This window comes from Stegodyphus dumicola, chromosome 10 (assembly GCF_044657685.1).
Source record: "Stegodyphus dumicola isolate Sdum_Otavi_A_Nest chromosome 10, ASM4465768v1".
NCBI lineage: Eukaryota > Metazoa > Arthropoda > Arachnida > Araneae > Eresidae > Stegodyphus > Stegodyphus dumicola.
Window position 1 is genome coordinate 125,366,334 of NC_140777.1, and position 11,917 is coordinate 125,378,250.

Genomic DNA, 11,917 nt, shown 5'->3' on the forward strand with positions numbered 1-11,917 from the left:
AATAATAATTAAAAATTAAACACTGTGTAGAGAGTAAAAAGCATAACGCAGAAACTCGTTGAAAAATTAACATGTATATCACTTTGCCCGAGTGTTATGGTCAGAATCCCATTCTGTATAACAATATATGCATTTGACATTATTAGGTATTGCTAATTAAATTAACATTTAAATACTTCAATGAAATATTAAGAAAATGAGAAAAATTATGAATATTACTTACTATATGATAAGCCCACCAGCGGCCGAGCGGTAAACACGCTGAACACTGGTAGTTCGATCCGAGGTTCGAATCCCGCGAACGGGCTGGCTGCATGGGCGTTTTCGTGGTTTTCCCCATGTGTAACATGTATACGAGCCAGTTTCCCTTAGAATGTCCTCCACGAAGGCACCCTTCCCTTTAGGCAGATGACCATCGTGTGCTTTGCCATAATTGAATAATCCCAATCCCTTACTATATGATATGAATTTTTTAAAAGTGAGCTAATTAATAAACAAAGAGCAAAATATATAGTTCCATATTCCTTACGCTGAAGTCTACTTCATGCTTATTATATCATCATTAGTTATGAGGGCAGAACATTTGTGGTCTTCACCTTGCAAAATCATGAGGAACATTTTAATAACATAGGAAAATTTCATATAATGGCCAGTAGCTGAACTGAATGAAATGAGTATTTTAAATTCACTAGAAATTTAGGGTCGTGTAATGTTTAAATATTTCAAGTTTTGGAAGAAACTATTTAAAATGTCTTCTTTTTTTGGGGGGCGGGGGTTGCTTCAACTGCTTTTGGGCTACAGATTTCAGCCATATAATCTCATAAATAGCATTTAAAGATTAATTTTTTAACCCAGGCAGATCATATTTCCTCATATGAAATTATTGTTCAAAATTTATTCACTGCCTTATTTATTCATTACACACAATATATTCATATACTTATTAATCATATATTAATACAATATTCAAATACTAATTATTAAATCCTTAAAAAATGTTCCTCTATTAAAAGAAAAAAACATTTTAAAATGTCCAATTGAGCAGTATTTGTTTTACCTCAAAATATGTTACTATTGTATTATTTTTCAAATTCATTATTAATACATGAATTAAGTAAACTCAAGCATTATTTAGAATCGAGGATTAGTGATATGGGATGTTTAGAATGTTCAGGGTTTTATGGAAAAGTACTACTGAATGGTAAAAAGGTTTATTAAAATTCAAATACAGTAATTCAATGATGTAATTAATATACACATATAATTAATATGCACAACAAACGATTATTGTATGAAATGCAGAGCAAGAATGAAAACATACATGAATTTACAATAACATAAGCTGCAAAATAAACAGAATACAGGAAAACTCACATAAATTTACAATAATATGAAACAATTTTAAGTGTTATGAGTAATAATATTAGTCAGATTTTTCCTTATAGTTAAATCTTCATTTTCATTGCTCTTTTAATATTTTGTGTTGGTGGTTAGCCTGCACGCATTCTTTAAGCGATAATCTCTGTAGCACTTCATCAAGCCCTAAATTGTTGAAACAAACATTACCAAATGCTAACTTATAATGACATTAATACATGTGTCATAACAAATACACAATGAATATTAAGAAAATGTTAATGTACCAATATTTCTTGTTTCAGTAGTATCAATTCTTGAAATATCATAAAAGAGGAATTAGACATTTTTGATTAAACATTCAATTATACATCTATCAATTTCAGTGTTATAGTGTGGCACCAGGGTAACTATGCGAGACACAATAATCCCCTCGAAGATTTCTGATTTACAAAATAATGGCAGTAACTTGTAAAGGCTAAAAAAATATTATCAAAAATATACAATTCTTAAGTAATTACGTATATTTTGCAGAAATACTTCGGAACTGTTTGAGCTGGTATTCGTGAGAATCCTTGAGTAATTTTTTGAATGCAGAATAGTTTAACTGAGAAACAACAGAATTCAGCCAAATGATATCCCTAAGTATTATTTCATTTCACTTTCTAATGCATGCATAATAGCATAAATTAAGAATTTAATAAAAACATTAAAAATAATTACATGAAGCAATATCTCTAAAATTTCAAAATTGCATATAATTAAAATCTAGTTTAATATCTGCAATACATTTTTAACTCATCATATTTTCATAAATTTAACTTTACAATCTAAGACTAATTACAATAAAGCATACTTTATGACACAAGAATATGAACTTCCAGATAATGTGTATCATTTAGTCTGAGATTAAAAACTATGCTAGGAAACATTCTGGAAAACCACATTTAATACGTTTTAAACTATTTTACTTTCCTAGATAATCTCATCAAAATTATTAAATATTCATCAATCTTTTGATCGTCAGTTTCTATTACGAGGTAGAATGTATTCACCAAGACACATAGAATATGTATTACATACATGTAAAATATAGAAAATACAGTGGTTTTGCTCTGCGCGAGCACATAACCTATAATTAACTTACTGCAGTTTCAGGATCTTACCCTAGACCAGTACTTTCGAGAACATTCTGGCATGTTATATAACTGCTAGTACACATACTGAATACGTGCCATTTTTCGTCAGACTGCTTTCTTCTACCGCTGCTACAAGACTTTGCAGCTGCTCCTCCCATCTTGTTCTTTCGTTTGTTAAAGCAGATATGACGTAAAGTCTACATTTAATCTTACTTAGTTTAAATCAATATTGAATATATAATTTTGAGAATTTCATCTAAAGGCAAAATGATCTGCTGGGAGAATTGAATAAAGATGTGGGATCTAAAAAGCTAAATCTTTCTTTTGCAACCTTCTATCCAGCCATAACAATGCCCGGCCTATGATGTAGTTATATTGTCAAGCTTTGGTCATTCCTGTGCCTGCCAAAATATTACATATACACGTATGAAAATTATTAATATAAGCTACATAATGTAATATACTACAATTGTTTTGTCACAGTAATTAGAATAAAAGTCTGAAATATTGCCGTGTCTTGCAAAATATCAACTAAATCTGTACACAAGATATGAAATATCAACTAAATCTATACACAAGAATTTTCCATTAAAAATTTCTGTGCAGACCTGATAATCATTCTATATACTGCTCTTTGTATAATGTACTGAACTGTAAAGCTCCAGGTATACAAAACATTTCAAGACACTCGATATTTATTCTGTTGCAGAAGCAGACTGTTTATTTTCAATAAATATAATAATAAGCAAAGATGATACAAGACAAATCTTTCAGTTCTATAATTTTTATATCTAATATTCAGTGCACTATTATGCTAATAAACAATCGTTATTCTCAAATCCTTGCATTATATGTTGGTGATTATGGGTGGTCTATTATTCATCTGTTTTCTTATCCGTCATGGCGACTACACTAAGTCTGTTAATCAAAGCTCAAATGTATGCCTGTCTCCTGTAATTTTAAAGAAATATTTGAAGAAAAGATATGTTAAAATTACATAATAATTATACATACTTTGTGTGTTTACAGTCAGACATAATATTCAACAAATAATATGCTTGAAAATGCCCAAGTGGGATTTGAATGGCTTCAATAACATATACTGGAAAATTAAATAAAAGTATTATAAAAATATTGCACCCATTTAGATGGCTTAATAATAGTTGTGTAATAAAAGAACATTTTAGGTATAATATTAACTAATTTTTTTTTTTATTTTTTTATTTTTTATCTCTTTGAGCTTTAAAATGAAGAGGTAATGTTTCTAGTTAATATTATGTGAAAACCTAAAAAGCAAACAAAAACTATACTAAATATAAAAAATGTTTCCAAAGTTCAAACATCTGCAAGAAATTAATAAGGTCAACAATGCCTGATTAACTGAATTTGTTGGCAGATGAGGATTGAAATCTGAATATAGAAGACATGTAAACAGTATAAAAGCATACTAAATTTATATCAGTGTACGAGTCATCATATGTGTGAATGAGTGCCTACTATAAATTAAGTACAAGTCTTACTCTGAACTACTTAGTATGTTTATACACTAACTTTTGCATTTTCTTAATTCATATTTTTAATTACCATTATTACAAAATTAAATAATATCTGTAATAATTGTAACTGAAACAATTGTATTTGAAATTTCACCTCTTTCATAATAACCACAATTGCCTAGTATATATTCATTAGCAAAGCATACAATTAAGTGCTTCACAGTATTATTAACAGTAAGGATGCTATCACACGTCGGTTTGTTTCGGAAGAACAAATGTTTGTCACAACAACCAATTATCATAGATCACTTTGGGGTTAACATGGGAAACTGGTTCTCCATTACAAACAAGCTGATAGCTGATTGATTGAAAACAAACAATTTGCAATTTTTTTAGAAAGGAAGGAAAAAGTCGCATGTCTTTCTTTCAATAGTAAACCAGGCAGAACAATTATCCGAAACAAGTTGTTCATGTGAAACAAATGCCGTGTGATAAGGGTCTCAGACATCATTACTTACATCTAACATTTCACTTCCAGAAACAAGGGTCAACATTTTTCAACTGCCATTCACTGTGCCAACGCCTGAAATTAAAAAAAAAAAAATCATTTTATAAAAATCTTTAAAAGGATGATTCAAGTATTGAAAAATGTTAGATCATAACTTGGTCATACACACAAAATATATTATTTTTTATACCAATAAAATAATATGTTGTCCAGTGCTGAATGAATTATTTAACAATAGGAGAAGGTCAATGGTTGTGAAATCACATCATAATAATAAGAGAATTTATAAAAAATGAAATAAGGGGTTTTATCTTTATTTTATTTAAATTTTACTATTTAGTTAAGAATAATTATCCTACTAACTTTAATTCATATATTCAACTCTGAAACACACTTTCTACAACTTATATTTGGCTACTATAGTCTGTGTAGTCAGCTTGACAGATACAGTCAGCAAATGATGATTGACAGATTGTTATCTTGTCTTCCTGGTACATGTGCAGTACACGTACATGTTTTCCTACAACTTGCATGATCCTACAACATACTTTTCCTACAACATACTTTTTCACTGCAGAAATATACAATTTTATGAAGAACTAATTTGCAATAATATATAGCACACATAAAAACAATCCAAGCATACTTTATATTAAAGTGCAGTGTTATGTAATCATTGATGAAAATTACATACATCAAAATATACTTTATTGTTGACTTTACTATTACTTTAGGATTATTAAAAATCATCATCACTTCCCACATGCTGTACAATCATCTGCCTTTTAAAAATAGAACTTGTTACATTTAATATTTCAACAGGTTTTTCTATTCAATAGATATTTGATAAGTAATTTAAGTAAATTTGAACTAATTATATTTTATTTTTACCAATTCTTTACAGTTATACCACAATTCATTACATTATTTTATATCATATTAACTTCAACCAAAACATTTCAGCACATTTTGAGATAAAAGACTCAAGTACTTTGCATCAGTTTTAGCTGTAATAAAATTATGCTGTACATACTAATAACTTTCTTCTTGAAGTTTCTCGAAAATGATGTTTCTTTTCGAAAAAATTAAAACAGTAAGGAAACAAATTATTTCTTAAAACATCTTTCTTAATGCTACATTATATAGAAATTTAGGAAATGTTAATGAACTGTATATGTGTTAAAATACAATATATTACATATTGCACATGTAACATATCAAATTTACTGAAATGGGAAAATATATACATACCTGAAAGCAATCTTGCAATAGCATTTGTTTTGAAGCTCGCGCTATCCACTGGAGCATCTGCATTTACGTTGATTTCCTTTACCCATTTTTTGCACTCTTCAATCGAATTTCAACTTGATCGTATCGTTCAACTTTCCAGTTGTTGGAGCAGTACAAGAAAAAAATCTAATTTTACATAGTAATTACTTTACATTGCACATATACTCTACAAAGACTTAAACGCCGGATTTGTTTACAATCAGATGGCGGTACATCTACCACATACCGTATTTATCCTCTTTTCAAATCGGGCCAACATAATAATTACGCCAAATTCGTTTCTGCGCATGCGCAGTAGGCGACATTCGTTTAACACTGTTCAACTCAATGTGCGGTCTGCCATTACGCGTCCCGTTCACATGGGACAAGCATTAACTGCCTCGCCGAATTGGAGGTAGAACTTATTTGAATGTTCCTTACCTCTCGGGAGCAGGGCAAATGGGGAGATTTCCCGTACTATACTGCGCGGTTCACTTAATTTTACTTACTGCTCGCTGGACTGTCAGCGAAACAATCGCGCTGATAGATGTCTGGGGAATTAGATAGAACTGTACAAGATACGCAAATAATAGACAAATACAGACAGCGTTATCTGATGCTAGGTATTCCAGAAATATCGTTCAAATTAAAACTAAAGTTAAGTGCATATCGGCTTCAACGCGACAAGGGACTCGGTACCTTTTGAATGATTTTTTTTTTTTTTTTAAATTTAAGCATTTTCATCTACTTTTTATGAATATTATTAAATGGTTTTGTGAAACAAAATAATTTTAAGCTGAAAAAAGTTTTTGCTAGTATTTTTTTTAATTTAAATTTTTGAAGAAAAATTTTACAATTAAAATGTTTTTCTTCTCCTACAACTTTCAATGTCTCCCCCCAGTTTTTTTATTGTATTTATTAGAGTGTTCTTAATAACTTCAAGGAATGATTTTGCAATTAATGAATTAGTTTCTGAGAAAAAAAATACACTCTTATCTAAAATCTTTAAAACAAATATGATCTCAGTCACATTTTCATTTCAAATAATTTTTTCCTTTCAGTATTTTGCAAAACCCATCCTTGTTTCTATAAAGTATATAATTTTAAATAAGCAGTAAAAATAATAAAAAAAATTAGTCCATACCTGTATATGTTTTAGGACTTTAAGTAAAAGGATTTATTGAAAAAAATGCAAAAGGTTTCTCAGTTTGCATTTGTAGTTTAAAGAATACAAACTGTCTAAATAAACATTTAATGATTTCAAATCTTTAAAATTTTATTACTGAATTTCAGCACACACATATATATATAAAAATCAAACGTAGTGCTATTTATTTAATTGGTAAATATAAACATAAATTACAAACCTTTTTTTAAAACCTTATGTGGCCAGAAAAATTGCAAAATCTCATAAAATGCAAGCAGAATTTTTCTTTACCTGTTTTTGTTTTGTAAAACACGTTCAAAACAATTTAATACATTAATTAATTATAATATTATTGCGTGCGTACGGGTTTGTAATAGATTGATAATAGTTCGTAAATGATTGTCATTGCACTCAAATCCGATGTTAGCTTAATTAAATTAATTTTATCAACGGAAACACTTCAAAGTTCTGGAATTTTCCACAGAAATACTCGTACAAGTGTTTAGAATATCACTAAGTATAATCAGTAGTTATGCTTTAATCAAATAAGAATGTTAAACACAAAGGAATGCAAAACGCATCTTAAGAGAAAGTTAACTCAGAAATATCTCCAATCTAACGCTGAACTAACAATTGGCAACAATAACAACTTATATAGCATAAATAATGTCATAAAAATAGTGTGGTTTAATGAGATTATTACTTTGAAACCAATGTTTCGAATTGATGCCCAAGAAGAACCAATATTTCCCATTCTCCTTCATTGCACATCTTTCAAAAAAGTAAAAAAAACATCCAATTAATTTCCTGTATCATTTTTTTAAATGCGAAACGTTTGTTTTATAAGCTGTAAAAATGTCGGAAGTTTGTAACCGATATATTTTTAGATATGAAATTTTAAAATTAACAACAATCTTGTGATTGGTGTCTGACACTAGATGTATGACAGACATCACTATCAACGCTCAGAATGCATAATGCTTTCCTATTGTATTCAATAATTTTAAATGATTCTCTTCAGGTCTCTTGAAATGATCTTCCACTATCAATGTTTAATTTTGACTTTTTGGTGGAGTCATTTATGAGGGTTCAAGACCATTAGACTGTTCAAGACCAGAACAGCAGTAATCGTTAAACCAGATACCTCTTTGCTAAACTTAAGATTTCATATGCTCCTTTTCGGCTTTGGGTTTATTTTGGCTGAGTGCATGTTATAAGCTTGGTTTCCCTACTAAGCTTTCATGTTTTGCTATATTATCAAACTGCATGATTTTACATTATATTTGTACATTCCTTTTAAGATATTAAATTAAAATTATTCATAAGTTACCTCAAAATGCTTAGATCTGAAAACTGAAATCTATTTAACAATAAAGTGTTAAAACTTATCTGCATATTTTACTCACATGCCGACTGATGATGCTCTGCATGCCGAGTGTGGCACATACGCCATGGTTCGCCATCACTGCTCTAGATACTTTCAGATATGTATGAAACCAGAGAATGTGGCAAAAACCACATTTATTATCAAATCAGAAGTTTCAGCTTGTCTTAGAATGCCATTCGTCTCTTGTGGAGCACCAGCTACCTTTCAAAGAGTTGGTTTCATTTTCGGACTTGTGCTCTTATTATAGGACTTCCATCAAAGATTTTGCTCATACAGCTAAGCCACTATTAAAGACGAAGAAAAATGCCATAGTCACGTGGTCGGCAGACATGACATTTGAAAGATTTAAAATGGCATAAATTCAAACACCCATCTTGAAATTTCCTGAAGCTCACGCCAAATAAGAAATCTCGGCAGATGCATCGGATGATACTTACATATTATATTATAGCAGCGACTTTGGTGCATTTGGTGAATTTTACGGAAGAAAAAAGAGCAGTTACGTTTTTCATAAAAAATTATATCTTGCATACATACTTATTATTACATAAATATTCTACATTTTAACTATATATTTATTCCAAAAGACAATCGGTAAACCGAGTTACAAACAGGTTTTTGTCAAACTATTAGTTGACAAGACATGAAATCAATGGCTGACAAGGAAACTATGGATTCATCACACAAACTTTTCCCCGGCCAGTGAGGAATTTCTGCAAAAACAAATGGACGGGTTCAAACAAATAAAGGTAAGTGAAATTTAAGTTATTTTCTTTGAATATTCAGTTGATGTTATCTCTCAGTACAACAGTTGCTATGTATGTTGAGTTTTACCTCAAATGAAGACAACCTAGATTTTATTCAGCAAGAGCTCTTTAATTTAATTATGCTTATTATCTCGTAGGATTTTATTTTTAGTATAAAAATGAAACTGATTATTATAACACGATACAGTCCAAGAGACTGTGTTAAAAATGTTTTTGGCATACTTGCAGAACAGATACTAGCAACGTACATTGCAATGCAAAGTGCAAACTGAGTAATTTTTTTAATGTACATGACTTTGAAATGCATTTTCATGAAGTATGTTTCATTATTTTGTAAAAGTAATGTGTTAACTATTTTTTTTTTTTTTTTTTTTTTAAAGCTAGCAGGTGATAATGATCTGAAGTAAAGTGAAAGCTAGCATAGTGAATTTACGCAGTTAAAAAGCTCTCCAGCAAACACATAAGATTTAATGATAAGTAAGCTTCGAACAGTAGTTACTGTCTTGAAATAGCAGTATGTTGCTGAGGTCTACTGTGTCTAAGTTATTAACATATAGGATTTGGGTTAGCAGGTAGTTATTGAAAATTGGGGACATTTTCACATGCATTTGTATGCAATGCTAGACAGCAGGGGTGAGAAATTGAGTTTATAGGAAACAAAAAGTTAAAAAGGTGATAAAGTTCCAAATGGGAAGTAGGAAAAATATGAAATGTGAAATATTTTGCTAAGCTATTTTTCCTTTCAGGTGCCTGAAAGGAGATAAGATTGAACTAAATGAAGATGACATGAAAATTTGTCTAAAAAAATTGAAACTGTAAAAATTGTAATTCAGTTTTAGGCATTAAACTTCATGATTGTAAAAGTTGGCTCACATTGTAGGTTTAAAATTTAAAAAAATCTCAGCAAGGTCATTAAAGACTTTGCTGCAATTACTTAAATTTTGATTAGAAAAAATATAGAGAATTTTATGTTTATTAGCAAGTTATTTTATAATTTCAGCCTCTACTATAACTTTTCCTCTTCAAATTCCTCACCAGAAGCAAATGAGTAGCCTGTATTTAAACTGCTTTGAATTTTAAAACAGAGTTTCTGAATTTTAAGACAGAGTATGTTTCTGGCATTGTGTGCATGCTACATGTTAGTTTCCTGCCAGCTCCGGTAGTTGTAGTTAGTTATTTGGCTTTGCGTTTTTCACTGTGAACATTTTAATTCGGATGCTCTGATAAAGTAATAAGCCAACTTCTAGTATAATAGTTAGTTGTGTAGTCTTTGACTACTGTTTCATGTTTAAATTTGACGGTTCTATTTAGTTTCATCATCATGAGCTGTGGTTATATTGTAGCATAAGAAAGTGCCTTTGTGTTATAAAATTTTTTAAATCAAATGTTTTATTGTAAACCTTTTGATGGCTTTGTCATTTTTTTTTCAGATATAATGCTAGTTTAGGGTTAGCTGACTAAATAACATTAACAGATGAAGTGAAATACTACAGTGTAAAAATATATCATACTTACTGGTTTTCGTCCCATTTGAATAACTCCTCCTTGGTGCATTTGCTTTTAATGTTTAAAGTGCATTTATCTTTAAATAAATATATATAATTTTTTCATTTAAAATGAAAGCTTTTTAAGAAGCAAATCGGTTCTTTCAACCACTGTTCATGCTAGTAATCTACCAAAATGAATTTAGCCATTCCATTCAAAGGCTAATTCAACAAATTATTAAAATTTTTGGTTCTTAAATAAAATTATAAATAAAGCAATAACAAATAAATCTTAAATAAAGTAAACTTATCTGTCAAAACAGGCAGGGGCAACCTGTATAACAAATTATTGAAATATTCATCAGCTTACGAAATTTTCACCAGGAAAATAAAATATGATATTCTCATGTCCTCTTAATACTACTGCATAATGTAATATATATCAAGGAGAAACTAAAAATTATTGCCTCTGATAATTAGATAAAATTTCAAAGCAAAACAGATGCAGGAAAAAGAAAAAAAAAAAATATTTATTCATCAAAATAGCCACCCTGAATATTAGGTAACTTTTCTCAAAATGACACAGGCTTATATATACCATGTCTGTGAAATATCCTCAGAAGTAAAAACTCTGGCTGACTTTCATTTTACCTAGTCATCTTTATGTATGTTTCATGCGTATGTTGTCTTCCAAAAAATTACTGACATGGATAAAGGCTTTGCAGGAAACCAGCAGGCAACAGACAATGATGTGACCAGCTTCGGCATATTGGACTGACTTCTCATCATATTAGCAAAAAATCCCGGAGCACACTGCTTTTATGACAGAAGATGAGTAACAGACAGAGAAAGAAGTTTTTTGCTGTCAGCCAGTTCGTTAGATTTTTATCTGATTAACATAATCGTCTTCCGTAATTGATACAATCACACATAGATGGTTTCAGAAATAACACTGAACCTTTCTGAAATTCTGAACATATACAGGTGAAATTTTCATCAATAGCCCCTGATAAACCAAAACCATTAATGGAAATAACTAATTTCTTGGATTCTGAACCATTATCCTAGCAATCTGTCACTGAAACAGAATTTTTAAGGCACTTTTACAGATCATGATTTGTTATTATGCTATACTGTTTCCAGTTGCAATGTTTATTTTACAGTATGCTTTAAATATGTGCTGAGTTTGTATTTTACAATAAATATACTCAAATAACAATACCGTTCTTAGAAATAACTTTATATCATGACTCATGACACTTTAGATATATTATTCATCACAGTCTAGTATTTAAAATTCCTCAACATCGTTTAAAGTTATAAAAATTATAGTTTTATTAAAATATGGATTTTCATAAGATGAA

The 11,917-nt window shown here is 29.8% G+C and overlaps 1 long non-coding RNA gene across 1 annotated transcript; it reads right to left on the minus strand.

Moving 5' to 3' along the window:
* Positions 1 to 2,243: 2,243 nt before the first annotated feature.
* Positions 2,244 to 6,350, minus strand: LOC118187305 (uncharacterized). Its single transcript, XR_004757918.2, has 3 exons — positions 5,751 to 6,350; positions 4,510 to 4,574; positions 2,244 to 3,446 (listed from the first exon to the last, which is right to left on the minus strand). It is a non-coding gene; the product is annotated as an uncharacterized LOC118187305 (long non-coding RNA).
* Between the last annotated feature and the right edge of the window lie 5,567 nt (positions 6,351 to 11,917).